General features: G+C 37.2%; 1 protein-coding gene across 4 annotated transcripts in view; it reads left to right on the forward strand.

Annotated features, from left to right (window-relative positions):
- Positions 1 to 15,946, forward strand: part of LOC149908694 (uncharacterized) — a 191,180-nt gene that overhangs the window by 156,984 nt on the left and 18,250 nt on the right. The window lies entirely within an intron of this gene.

Raw genomic sequence — 15,946 nt, forward strand, 5'->3', positions numbered from 1 at the left:
TGAGCATCTTATTATCGACAGTTTATCATCGATTAACCTATTGAACATGAAATAGTTAAGTGTAGTATCATCACCCGCCTGCCGACACCCACACGAGCGCCATAACAAACGAGCAGGAATCCTGTCACGCCTGTTGAAACTGTTGAAAGGCTCCACACAGCCATGAGACTTGTAATTACACACTATTGTGCTATAAACTATAATCAATCAGTAATTGTTATCCACATCTAGCGGCTCCGCGCTGAGAATTCTACATTAGCCCACACGTTCGTGTATAATCTCTACTCCGTTATATTGCGAAACGAAGACGGGATGTGGGCGATGTCATTTCCCACATTTGCCACATCTTGTTAAAGGGAGATCATTACAATAACGTGCAATATTGTAGGTTGCCGCTGTTCAGTGACGGTGTCGGTGTCGTCCCGTGGTCGTGTGGGTGTCGTGCGGGCGACGTGTCGGTGTCGTATCGGTGTCGTGTCGCCGCCCCGCGCATTATCACGCACCCGCTATTAGCATGACAACACCGATCCACGATACATACGCAAATGAGAAGCCTGCATCTGACGCGTTCCCATACAATTTTCCTCTTAGAATCATTATTATGATAATAATAAAAAAATATTGAATTTATTTTCTCTGTGACACCTACACGACTTTGAATTCCAATAATTTATATCGAGCTCTATTATTTTTAAGATCTGCTGCATTAGATACATGTTTCTTATTGGTTTGATTAAAAATTCTGATATGAATAGAAGTCTCTATCTTATACAATCTCTTATGAATAAAGTTGTTTGTTTTTTCCGTACATATTTTCTGTTATTAAAATCCTATTCTTTCATTATTATAAACGAATTAGGTAAAAGTAAAGAATCTGTACGATTTATTTTTAACCATTATATTATAATATTTCCTTTGAACAATAGTTATATCGGATAACGATTTAATATTTCCAACAAATAACTCGAGCTATACAAATCGAATCTCAGCATTACGATATTTTTCACTGTACTGTTCCCTGAACTAATGCGTGTTGTTCCACATAACGAATTGCCTTCGAGCACTTTCTAGAGACCACTCTACCGATCCTGTGGCGGCACTTAACGGCTTGGAAATAAGGAGTATAACGTGGAGGTGTCCGCAGCGACAGGTGTAAGTGACACGCGTCATCTCGCGACGATTGTGATGCTAATGATGACACTCCCCCCCCTCCCCCCGCCCTCGCCCTCTCCGCCCCGCCGAAGGGGGACACGATTTGATTAAAAAACTTTCCCATTGCAAGCGGTGACTTACTGATGTTTATATTATAAACGACAACTCTGTAATTTTTAACAACAGCATACTAAAGCTTGAAATATTGCAATATATTTGTTAACATTGGTATTTATTAATTCATATCAGCCTTTCATTGATATCTGTTTGTAAATTGTATCAATCGTTTATTCTAAACTAATAAGATAGACTAATAGAGATCGCATTAGAAATAATAGCTAAAGCACGTGAAGTATTTGTGGTGTGTTGACATTAGCTAAAGGTGCTTGGTTTATAGAAAGCATTTTGTGCAGCGCTTGAAATGTCATTGGTCGGATAATAATATAGCATTGTGTGCACATTGGAGCGAGCAATTATCATGGCGCGATCGGATTGATTCAACACAATGATACACATTGAATTCCGGCCCATTGTTCATTACAACGCCGTGGTTCGAGCGATCAATCAAACGCAACCGACGGGCTATCCGAACTCCGAAGTATTCCATACATTTTGTGTGTGCATTGTTTTGAAATTAAACTGTGTCAGGAATGTAAACAGTCGATGAACTTGAAAAACATTATGGTATACATATGCATTCATTAAAACTACAAGCGATAGAAACTTTTCAATATTTTTATGAACCTCTTAAAATAAAAACATTCGAGCAAAATATGGTCATCCTTTCTTGTCTACATCCTTCCTTTTCACAAAATATAAAGTTTACTTTTTAATTTAGGCAATCTCCTTTGAATAATTATCACATAGTGCTAATAGAGCAATTTACTGAAGCAGAGGTCGCGAAAAAATTGAAACATTTAGACTCATTCAAAGGCGGCGGACCGGATGGTATTCCACCTCTATTTTTCAAACGTTGTTATGTCGTGATGGCCTTACCTATAAGTAAGATTATTAATCGTTCCTTAGACAGTGGTACTTTCCCTTCTGAGTGGAAGAAGGCCAGAATTGTGCCTGTCTATAAGAAAGGCGACACCGACAATGTGCGAAACTATCGACCTATCTCTATTTTATCTTGCTTAGCCAAGTTGTTTGAGTCTCTCCTATGTCCTATAATTACCAGCCACACGTCCTGCTTCATTAACTCAAATCAACATGGGTTCCTTAAGGGACGATCTGTGGAAACTAATCTGGTTGAGTATATCTCACATATATCTGGAGAGATAGATAAAGGTAATGAGGTCCACAGTGTTTACACTGACTTCTCGAGTGCATTCGATAGAGTTAACCACGACCTCCTATTGCTTAAACTCGAATCATATGGAATATATGGTTCTCTGTTATGTTGGTTTGGTTCTTACCTAAAAAATAGAATACAGATCGTTACTGTAAAAGGATATGAGTCTCATCCTTATACCTCATCCTCCGGAGTTCCACAGGGTTCTCATTTAGGACCGATATTGTTCAGCTTGTACATTAACGATATTAGTCGCGTTATCTACCACTGTAGCTTCTCTATATTCGCCGATGACCTCAAGATATTTAAAACGATCAAATCTCAACATGACGTCTCATTAATGCAATCAGATTTGGATAGAATTGTAGAGTGGTGCATTGACAATAATATGGTTCTGAATGCTGAGAAATGTTTCTTAATTATGTTAACCCGGAGAAAGAAACGTACATCAGCAATTTATACTATAAACAAAGATATTGTGTGTCAATGTAATGAAATCCGTGACTTAGGGGTTCTTATTGATAGTGAATTAAAATTTTGTTCTCATGTTAATACAGTTGTAAAAAAATCGTCACAAATGTTAGGCTTTTTAAAAAGAAATACCAAATCATTTAGTGTAAAAACGAAACTGTCTCTTTTTAATTCATTAGTACGATCCCAACTAGAATACGCCAGTGTGGTTTGGAGTCCCCTCTATTCAGTGCATTCTCAACGTATTGAAAATATTCAACGTAAGTTCACCCGGCACATTGCGTTTATCTCTCCAGGTATATCTCATAGAAATCCTTACGACACCCGATTAGCGTTCTTCAATATGATATCTCTTCGTAATCGTAGGCAACAAAGGGATATCTTGTTTTTATACAAAATAATTAGAGGTATTATTGTATGTCCACAAATATTAGAGCAAATTAGGTTTACAGTGCCTAGTAAAATACCCCGTCTTCCTATATCTAGAGTTTTTGATCTCCCTCTGTATCGAAACAATGTTGGTAAAAACTCGCCAATAAATAGAATGTGCAGTGAGTTTAATGTTTTGTGTGCATCTCAGCCTAATTTGGTGGATATTTGCTTTGATTCGTATTCAATTTTTTCTAAAAATATTGTTAATTACTTTAAATATAGTTACGTTAGTCATAAAATAAATTAACATAAGAAACGCTATGTCGATTTAGTTGGTACAATTTAAGTAAGTTTATGATATTCTAAATGAATTGTCCTTACCTATAATTGGTAGATACATCCTTACCATTTATATACTTCTAGATTTAAGCTTGCAATAATTTATATGTATTTACTGTTGGTTTGGCGTAATAAATAAATAAATAAATAAAAAATAAATAAATAGAGCATAATGTATGTATGTGCATACGATTGTAATGCACAAAGGCACCAACACCCCAGGTACTCAATCATTTATCCCCTGGTCACCGTCCCGCGACCCGCGACCCGCCAGCCGCCGTCAGCTCTGCGGCTCCACTTAATGCCTACATCACGACATTCGCCCGTCTCTTATGTAATTCATATGACACTTGATACTGATTGTATGTGCAGGATTCGTGATCCGACTCGCTTGTCAATTTTTTGATAAGTTAAACCGTTTGATTTTGGACTGTGATTTTGTTTTCATTTACGTTGAGATACTTCAATGTTTTCATAAGGTGGACTGCGTGTACACATAAGTGAATTTAAAAAAAGCTATTCAGAACAATACCGATTATTTATAGTTCTTATATACTTTAGTAAAGACGTTTACGTAGATACTATTGGTACCGATTGCGAGCCCTCGCGATGCGGGCCCTCAGCTGAATTACACGCTCACACAATTTCACACAAATAGCGACTCATCAAACATATTATTTGCCATCTAATTTAAATGTATCTTTCTTTTATGACCTAATCTTTGTTTAAGGAACAGCTTTTACCGGAGAATATAAATTATCTCTCTGTCAGCTATTTATATTTGCATACATAAGCGTAACACAATAATATAATATTTCAATTCACAATTACGACGCATATAAGAAAAGATAAAACTTTTACCTGTAAAAATAAATGAATAAACAATGATTATTGATTACTTTATGGTTTCGTATATTTTGTAGATCAGACAGTAATGACGTGACTCGCTCGCGTAAAAATCTCATATTTTGTCATGCTGTATATCTACGTAAAACCCTCCGCATGTCCTGTCCTTAAGTAGAGCAAATATTTCAGGAGCTTATATTTAGTCGAATCCCTCAGTTCATCAACCGCATAATCGTCCGATGTGACAACTTGCAGAATGACGTAGCACTGTATGATTGATGACGCGACGTGACGCGCCGTGTCCCCGGGGAGCCAGTGGACGCGGCTCTGCATTACGAGCGCCTTTACAATTCGGGCCGACGCGACGCCTGAATGTGTTTTGAATAAAAGAGTGATTTGTGAGTGACACTAAAACATTTTCGTCAGTGTCATCCTCATTAATCCATCAGTCCTCGGAATCACAGACACAATAGAAAATCTATTGTGTCGCGCCCCGATCGGGCCTTACGGTGGTCAATGGGTTAAAATATATAATGAACTGTACAGCGCGTAAGTTACTTTGTATAATAAACACGAACGTGACAAAGAGCCCCCGTAATTGCGGTCCATTAGAGTAATAACAACATGACAAACAGTGGGCGAATGTTGGATGTTCTGTACAATGTAGTAATGAAGTCGAGCGACGCCGGGTGCTGCGGTAGCGCGTGTTGTGATGAATCGGCCGATATATCATTACCGACCCACGCGTTACGCCGCCTCGCCAGATAGTAAATACTTTATCATTTTCGTGTGTGACATTGCCTCTATTATGGCTGAATATGCGTCCTAATGTTCTTTCGGGGCTTCGGGTAGTGTACTTCATGAAACTCATTTATTGTGAACTGAGCAACACCAGGCTCTTGTAGTTATCCATCAAGACAATTATTAAGGGCTCTTCTATGTTAAATGAAAATGAAAACATTAAATCTTATTCATTATTCACTAATAACTACTAATATGTTATAAAGGCAAATGCGCAAGCAATAATAGCAAATCAACGAATATATTTGTAAGCAATTGTGTTCATAAAGCTAGTTCCCTCGGGCGATGTTTAGCTATTCGAGCCCACGAGATTGTTCTGGCCAACATCGTGTGACGGCTGTGGCTGGTCAGGACAGCGCGCGGGGCAGGCAGGAGGCAGGCAGGAGGCAGGCAGGGGGCTCCGGCGAGACGCTCGGACTGCGGGCCTCGGCACCTGCCCGCGGCGAGCTCCTGTCATCAGCGCTTAAAGAGATATTATGGTGTCAAATACTACTGTTGCAGATAAATTATACATTTACCCAGACATTATTACATTTAATTAATCTAAAAGTGGTAAAAAATACGGAAGGACAAACATATAACACAATTACGCATAAAAAGACGGCCTTATCACTAAAACAGCGATCTCAAATCTCAGACAATTAAAAATTGTAGAGTCACTACTAAATTTTTATAATTCTTGTTCTGTCTCAATTATCTTTCTTCTAAATATTTAAATACCTATGTTCAATGTATGTACAATGTACAGGCATTTTTATTGAAGTGAAACTTCTTTATGGGGGTTGGAAAAAAATTTAGTGTTACATTTTTTCGTTACGCGTGACATTTTTCCGTTACGTTACGCGCCATCTTTTTCTTATCCCTATCACGCGTGATTCGACGTATTTCTGTAAAGTTGCATATAGTAAATTATTTTTTTAAAAATAATGTCATAAAGAAGTTTCACTTCTTACGTGTGTACACTAGTACACGCACACATTTTTATTGAAGTGAAACTTCTTTATCGGGGTTGGACAAAAATTTAGTGTAACATTTTTGCGTTACGCCGTACGCGTGACATTTTTGCGTTACGCCATATACTCGTGAAATTTTTCGGTCATAGGTCATAAAGAAGTTTCACTTCTTACGTGTGTACTCTAGTACACACATACATTTATATATTTTTATATGCATAGTTACATTGGAAATGAAGATCATTGAATGTAATAATGTAAAGAGACGTCAAATATGCTAAATGTGAGCGAGGGGTTGTCAGGGATGCTGCGGCGCTGCAGCAACACTGCGAGGGCCGGCACGCCAGGGAAGGTCCCAGCGAAGCGCTACAACACTCTAATCTAATTTATCACATCACGTCGTAACTCACACGTCAAATTAAGATAAAAAAGTGCACGTTGCTAAATCATATTTTCACTATTTCGAGGCAACAAGGAAAACAACCTTGTATATCCAGAATTAAATATTTATCTCGCTACAGTATAATACTTGTATATAATATGAGTAAAAGTTACAAAATTGTGTAGAAGATTTATATCACATTGCAGTTATGTACCTATTCTGTCTAAGGGCCGATTTTTCAATGCTTGCATACTTATTCGTCCAATAATGTATAAAACACATTTTAAAAACGTATTCTAATTGCCCGTATTTGACAGTTTACGTGACATTTTAACATTATCGTTAATACTCTATTGGACGGATAGGTAAGTTTTATCCAAGCATTGAAAAATCGGCCGTATGTGAAATAAAAAAGGCAATTTAATCATCAGTTAAATTGATGACGTTTTCCTAAGAATGTTTCCAATGAACTACAATTTTTATTAAAACGTGCAATATTATCCTTATTAAACTTTCTTTCCATATTTTACCAGAAAAAATATAAATACCTATTAGCTTTCCGCTAACGGCTTTGCCCGCGTAGTAAAAGAAAAACCCGCATAGGGAATTCCATCGGGATGCGGGTTAAACCTATCCTATGTGCTTTTTTAGGTCTCTGACTATATCTGTACCAAATTTCATCCAAATCCCGTGAAGAAGAGACAGGCAGACATAGTTACTTACGCATTTAAGATTAGAAATAGATGTTCTTATCGAGTTTACCGAGGCGTTATTCATGTCTTTTGCACGCCTCATAAGCGAAGCGTTGAGGTGGGTACTACTGTCACTTCGCGCAAAACATCTGATTTTTCAAACTTAAAATGTCTTTATGTATCATACATTGCACTTGTAAGATAATACATACACACACATATTAAGAAAAAACACTATTTTTAACGTTCATGATATTTTTGATGTCATTTTTGTTATTTAAACTAGTTAAAAAACAGATTAAAAAAGTTCTGTCTTGGACGTCCGTGTGTCTGTATGTGCGGATCCTTTTTCTTGTTAACACGATAGCGACCGAAATACTTTACTAATCGAGTCTTTTTTTTTCTCTTACGCTTGAGTATGCTCAGGAATAGAACCCTTTCATTTTTCAGGGTCTGATTCGATGTGGTTTAATTGTTATTAAATAAACAAAAATAATAATTAATAAATATTTATTAAAAAAAAATTATGAGGCGTGCACTTTTGGATTTTCCAATTTTTCTGTTTACTTTTAATCCGATAAATATATTTTAAACCTTTAATATCGATTTTGAAAAAGATAGTTTCGAAAAATTTTAAATTTACAACATAGAGTAAGTATGTTAACAAATTTTCGGCTTTCTATTTTAAAAAGTAAGTCCCATACAATCTATTATCTTAAAACACCTTTTGAAGGTATAGAGGGTTAGTTAAAGTTACTTTCCCGGATCTTAAACTTTGTAAATAGCTGTAGTGTTAAGAAAAACAGCACAAACGTAACACAGAAGTGGCCTCGAGCGCGGTGCAATGTGGAGTGTCGCGTGTCGGGTGTAGTGTCTAGTGTCTCGTGTGCAGTGGGCAGGGTGGAGTGTCAGCTCTCCGCGACATCACGCGGCGCCAACCACGAGTGTTTGTGCCTTCCTATAATATTATGTTTACTGAATAAACTATATATATATATATATATATATATATATATATATATATTTATCCCTCAAACAAACAGCCGTCCTCTGAAGACAAAAATGCATTTAAACTGGCGTCCACCTGCTTTTGGCGTCCGAATACTGGACGCCACTTTGATAGCCAGTGGCATTTACGTCCTATTGGTCCTAACAAACCGTAGGACAAATATCGATAGATGCCAAAATATCGCTTAAATGGCTGCAATAATATATTAAAAAGTTCGAGAAGAAATCTTAGCGCAGATGAGGCGCTGCTGTCGCGCGTATATTTACAGTCGTATAACTCGGGGATTTCCTGACTCCGACTCCGCGTATTTGGCGTCCACAACTGCGACGTTGCCAGCTCGTTCGCAACAATACATCACAATCATAATATTTACCACTGACTGCAATATTCGCCGTAGGAGGTGTACGCGTTGCGTATCATTAGGAGCCCGAGTTTGCTGATGATAAAGCTGCCAAAAATGTTTAGTAAATCCATATCTATTATCTATACATATAATAAAAAAAACAATATGGGATTTACATGCCTGAAATAAAACAATTTTAAAGTGAAACTTTTATTACATCGTCTCAAACTTTTTGGTCTGTGTAGCGCATGTCGCGTGACGGTCAGCTGCCGAGTAGGTATAAAGTAGTGTTTGGAAAGTTTCACTTTTACCGTGGTTTCATAAAACCACACAACATTTTTTTTTATTCATTTATTTTATTTTATAATAAAATCGTCTAAACTGTACATTGAATATTTTTTTAAAATAATACTTGAGGCGTGATCTACAATCGATATAAAAGCCAAAAATATAGTTTTTAGAATTTTTGTCTGTTTGTCTGTATGTACGTCCGGGATAAACTCAAAAACTCCTGCATGGATTTACTTGAAATTTTGCATGAATATTACTAAGAGGTCGGGCTATAGGCTACATAATATTATCAAGCTATCACCTACGGGGCAGAAGAGTTCGTTTGTTTGGTTGAACGCGCTAATCTCAGGAACTACTAGTACGATTTGATTAATTTGATTCTTTCAGTGTTGGATAGCTCATTTATTGAGGAAGTCCAAAAGCTATATAATATCACCCTAAAGCTAATAGGAGTGGAGCAGTAATGAAAAATGTTACCAAATTGGAGGAAATTTAAGCGACGGTAGTGGGTGAAATTCTTTATAAGCCAGATTTAAAGCGAAAAGACCACGAACGTAACTTTCAGTTAATATAACAACATAAATAATATTATGTTTATATTGAACGGACGTACAATAGCTTTATACGGACGGCCAATAGCTATATACGGACGCTCAATAGCTATATATACGGACGTCCAATTATTATACGAATGTTCAATTCAAATCTAGTGGGATATTCTCAAAATCTTTCTTCTTCTCTCTAAAAATATTTCTTCCTACTAAATGCCAATAATTCCCATTGATCCCTGGGAAATCTGTGGGGACAAATGGGAATAATCCAATATGATGCAAGTGATGCAACACGATTGGTAACAGTATTTCCATCATACAGTAGCTTGTTAGTAGCCAAACAGTACTGCCGCAAATAGTGCCGTATTTTTACAATTAAAGTAGTCAGGTTATTGAACGTCCGTATATAGCTATTAGGCGTCCGTATATAGCTATTAGGCGTCCGTATATAGATATTGGACGTCCGTATATAGATATTGGACGTCCGTATATAGATATTGGACGTCCGTATATAATATTTGACATCCATATATAATATTGGTTCAGGCCATGGTAGGATACAATCCCGATTTTTATCATACCTATATATACCTATTGACCCACAAATGAAGTTATTACCTACCTACTTGTCTTAAATTTATAAAAAATAGACAAGATAAACATGTACATAATTAAATGCTTGTTATTTTAGCAACTACCTGCGATTTTTCATGTAAAAATTACAGACAGGAGCTTAATTTTCTTTATCTTATTATAAACTACTAGCTGCTCCGCGCGGTTTCACCCCCGTGACTCCACTCCTGTGTCTAACAGGAGTGGAGTCACGCAACTTTTTTGTCTCCGCAACTATTTTGTCTCTCCACCCATGGGCTAGTATGAAAGTGCGCGCACGTAGCGACGCAACTCCCCATACAAATTGATGGGAGAGACAAAATAGTTGCGGAGACAAAGTTGCTCGTGCGCGCTAGCTCTTAGTCGTAGCGTGATGATAGCCTATAACCTTAATCGATAAATGGTCTGTCTAACACCGAAAGAATTTTTCAAATCGGACCAGTAGTTCCCGAGATTAGCGCGTTCAAACAAACAAACAAACAAACAAACTCTTCAGCTTTATAATTGTATTAGTATAGATTTGTGTACTAAACTTTATCAAAATCCATTGTTACTAATACGTGTAGATAGATTATTTTTTAATGATATAAAAATAATGTGCATCCGTATATGTATAGATCTGACTAAATTGGTATAAATGAAAAGACAAGCGTTAATAAAAGAAAGATATAGTAAACCGAAATCTGGCAACGTCGCACTCACAAATGCCGTTCATGCTATCAATGAGGACGCTAGATAGTCGATGCAATAGGTAAATCACGATCAATATATCCAGGACGCCTATAATTTATGACCATGGTTCGGGGCTCAAAAATGTTGCGGCACGAACGCAAGAAGAATATCGCGAAAAATTTAATTATCCGAAAATGACGTACCCCACGGAGCTGGCTATTGAAAAACTAAGCAATATTCATTAACACATGTTAAAAAATGCAAGCGAAACTGGGGGACGTCGTAATGATGCACGACGTGCATGACGCCAAAAAGATTGTATGATGTAAATATATATATATATATATATATATAATAACTTCTCAAATATCTTACTTCTATAAATATCATCTTTATCGAACTTGATTTCATTTATAGATACTCTATTAGGTGAGAAATATTTTGAGATTTAGAAAAGATATTTGTCAAATGTTATGCGATATCTGGTAGGTAAAACAGACAGATAAATCACTTAATTTTGAAAATATTTCAATATTTGTGTTACGATGCAATTCGGAGACAGTACACAGTTTAAGATTCATGAGTGCCACAAGTTGCGAGATAGATTCATGTTCGAACCCGGCCTTGTAATGTTATGCTAAGTGTTTCCGATGTAACTTACTTACGAGCTACGGAGTATACTCCTCGGTTGCAACTTCAAGCAATACTCTTAACTCTATTCGAAAGGAAGGTAAATAATTTCTTACGATGGATAAAAACAACAAAAATTTATTCAAATGATAATCTTATTTTTTGATAACAATAATAATTATATTGAACTAGATGCCTATTTGTCAAATGTGCTTGTAAGGACAAGGTGAAAGATGCGGACGGTGGGGGGGATGACGAGGGGGAGCGGTAAGAGCTACACGGCGCTATAATGAGACCCTTCGTACGAAAAAGGATCCCATAAAAACGAAATTGTATGTAATTTGGTTCGATTGGAAATTACAGCGTTTAACGTAATTGTTACATTATTAAAATATACTTTAAAGATTTAATAATTCTATTAAAAATGAATAGATATATAAGTATAATAACAAAATTACGGGTTGTAACTAAACGTTTCGATAGTCTTCATACCGCGTGGAATTTTACACTTAGGTAGGTATACTTCATAATATTATTTTAAAGCGCGTCACTACGTCTTCTCTTTGATTCTACCAAATACACATAACACGACCTCAAACGATATTCGATTTGTATGTACCTATAGCGTATACCTTATACTTATAGGGTAGGTAAATAATATATTTTATTATTTTTTTTAAACGAAACCCCATGAACACTTAGAATTTGTATACTACTAATAATTAGCTTGGCTACAAATTCGCAGGTAAACAGAACAAAGTTAAAGTGTAACAGATTATCTCGAAAGAGGCGAAGTTTCTGGAACGTTACCGAGAGGGGCTGCAGTCATGTTTACGGATACAATTGGAAACAACAGTTAGCAATAACAACCGAACTTGGCCCATTACCAGGTTTTATACCTTACTTTTGCCATCGTCCGCCTCGGAACTCGGCCGGTGAAGCGGACGACGATCGAAATAACAAAACGGTTTATCACAAAGTTATCGCATGATCCAACGTGCCACTAGAGATTCATTTGATTCTCAGTAAAATTGAGCCTTAAGAGAAATGTAATTTGTCCTCATACAAGATATTGTTTGTTAGGTAAATATATCTATGGAGAACACAATATCATACGCACCTACATATTACGATGTCTTTAGAACTGAGTAATTTCACGATCATAACTATTAAACAGATGTGAACCGCGCCTCAATACAGAGAATGTAATGTACAAAGTGGGGAGACTCGCTAGTACGTTGCAGATTTCCCGCCGAGCGACGAGCGCCCTACATTTGCACAATACTCGTAATGTCACAATTTTGCTAAACACAATATTTTCATTACGCGCTGGAAGGGTCCTCGGAAAAAACAAGATTACTTTCTCAAGTGTGGCGCGATGACGCTTAGCGCTAACTCGATTTGCGTGCAATTCCTCTCGCGACACATTTCACCCTCGGATTAACTCGCTTATCCACGTTCAGGCGAGGGAGGCTCGCGAGCCCTGCTTCTGCTCGGCCGCGTGTTAGGGACATCTCGAAGAGAATACCGCGTGAAACAGATATTCTTATTTATTTTGCCACTGTAAAAAGTGTGTCTATTGTTATTACACATCCATAATTCTTATTTTTTAATTATGTATTCAACAAAACAAATCTTCATTATAAGTAGCATAATAAAATTATGTTCTGTAATCAGATTTCTTATTTTTCAATTTGTATAGATACGATACGATACATGTTACTAGCCACACAGACGGATGATTTTGCGTAAATCGGAACACGCACAAAGAATCTTCGATATTTAATTAAGGCGCTATTGGCAATATAGCCCCTGCGGTCCCCTCGCCTCGCCTCAGCCCATGGCCCACTCGACCAAACAAGCTTTACTTCAATTTTAATATTTGATCAATTTATTTAAATAACTAAATGTCAATTGAATGTACAGCTCCCGTATCTTTAAAAACTTATAAAATATAGAAGCGAACTCGCTAATGCGACTTTTGACTTTTTGACGTCAACGAGTTTCTTTACCCAACATTTCCCAACTTTTCTGGCATTCTCGTATTTTCCTTCACTCGCATTGAACGCTCCAGTTTAATTGGCAAAGGTAACTAATTCAGCCGTCAATTCCGCGCCGGCCGATAAACTGCGTCCGCCGCACGAGCCGGTCCCTCGACCCCCGTGCCCCCGCGACCCCGCATACTGTTAAATTATGCAATTACCTGCCTACCATATTGTTAAACAGAATTATAGTGAAAATGATGAAAACAACTTCAGTTACGATACATTTTATTGTTGGTGAACTTCCCTTAAGATTTTGTAGACAAAAAAAACGTAGCTGCTTCGTAGCCCGTCTACAACGTGTTAAGTTACTTTAAATTAAAATTGATTTGGTATCGTCAAAAGAAACGTTATGATTGACAATTTTAATAGCCTTCACTATTATGTAAGTAGGAAATATTACCACTATTATTATTTTCTTCTTACGTAGCAGTAGTGAGATGCATCGTCTCGTAATAGCTCTCAACTATTGGAACAGTTAACATGTAGGTAATTGAAGATTGTGACGTTACCGGTGAGGTGGTAAATAAAAAAAAACTACGGAAGTAGTTACGGTCAACAACAAAATAAATTTATTAAAAAATATATATTATTTAACAATGGGTCATGGCGTGCCTGTTGTCTAAGTTAGTGAAGAGGTGATCAAAACGCCTTAATAAAGGAATACATACTATTATTATAATATAAGGTATAATATTATTATGTTGTCAAAAGGGTGTTCTTGTAGAGTTGAGCTAATCGAAAAGTCATAAACAAGGTGTATAATGCGCATGCAGTCGCTACGAGCTCACGAGCGCATGGACGGGCTCACACGGCGTGCATTATGCAGCAAAATTTGACGTAAAGCGGCGCGCACACAGCTAATCCGGCTGATCCGTTGTCGCGCCGTCTGCTCGCCGCCGAGCCCGCCCCACCGACCGCTGCGCGCTGTATACATACCTTTTGTATTAGCTTCACCTGCAGATATGTTTGTGTATATAAACCGACTCCTTTAGAGTCCAATTTAACCCACTTTTCATGCATTTTCATTTTCTTTTCATAATATTTTTCAGAAGCGATTTCTGAAAATTTGTATTCAGGTACGACTGTCCACGGCTATGTTTTATTTATAACTACATTTTTTGTATGTTTGTAAACAATGTTTATTTACAGACTCTACGTAAAAGTTTATGCGAATATAATTATAGGTGTTTTATGTCTCATTAAAATAAACCATAGCAGTCCATCACATAAATGACGTTCTATGAATGTATAATGGAGATGATTTAGTTATGGCCTGTTGTAACAAATGGTGCATTAGCGATGACCTCCGGGAGTCGGTAATCGCATTAGCGCTGTCGCGCGTGCCCGCTCGCGCCGCGACTCGCTGTCTGTCGCGAGTAGGAACGCCTGTCCAGGCGATACCGTTGTTTCCTAGTAGAGATTCATTAACGAAACGCAGTTTCACCTGTGAATCGACATGAAAAACTAACTGCCGTCTGCAAGGTTCTTGCGCTTATTGCTTATAGAATACCTACATTAAATATAGCATCAGAGCAAGCAAAAATAATTTTGTTTGCCCTGATGCTATCGTCAATGACTGGGATGAGCGGGTCAGTGGGTCGCGTCCTGCATGCTCTCCGCTCGCGCCCGAGCGCGCACCTCTCGCGTGACATTGGCGCGTCACGCGGCCCGCCACCGGACGCTCTCGTAAATACTGAGTCTAGACTATGCACAACGGCCCCTCTGCTCGGCGCCTGTACGTAACCGCAATGTGTGCTACAAAAAGTGCACATACTCAACTGAATAATAGTTAACACAAAATCTAAAAAAATAACTACTTACGTTAAAAAAAAAAACTACTTCAAAAACGGAAAAGTAAAAAATAACAAAGATTTGATATTATTAATTACTGCGTATTATTTAGATGTGCTATTTATTAAATAGGTTTGATGTCGGTGCCAAGCAAATGTAAAACTTACCGGCTTAATATAGTGCTTGCCACCGACTTCAAACCTATTTAATAAATAGCACATCTAAATAATACGCAGTAATTAATAATATCCAATCTTTGTTATTTTTTACTTTTCCGTTTTTGAAGTCGGTTTTTTTTAACGTAGTTATTTTCATTTAATACTTTTTAGTGTATTTTTCAACACGAATCAAACGAGCCCAAACTCGATAAAGTGCAGTCAATTAATAACTGAGTTCATATTCCGATTCCATCATCAAATCAGCTCTATGTGATGATAAATTTTCATCACTATCCAATTTACATACGTATACAAAATTTCAGCTCAATCGGTAACCGGGAAGTGAATCAAAGTTACTTGCTAGATTTTCAATAAAGTCATCGAGATCAGACAAAAATGCTCATAAAATAAAAACTACTGGGCCTACCCGAATGAAATTTTTATGGGACCAATTCGAAACCATTCCACATCAAACAAAAAAGAATCACGTAAATCGGTTCAGAAACCTCGGCGTAATCGGTGTATGTACATACATAAAAACA

Source organism: Colias eurytheme, chromosome 5 (genome assembly GCF_061535395.1).
Source record: "Colias eurytheme isolate Ceu_HAF_F1 chromosome 5, ilColEury1 Martin Lab GWU primary, whole genome shotgun sequence".
Taxonomy (NCBI): domain Eukaryota; kingdom Metazoa; phylum Arthropoda; class Insecta; order Lepidoptera; family Pieridae; genus Colias; species Colias eurytheme.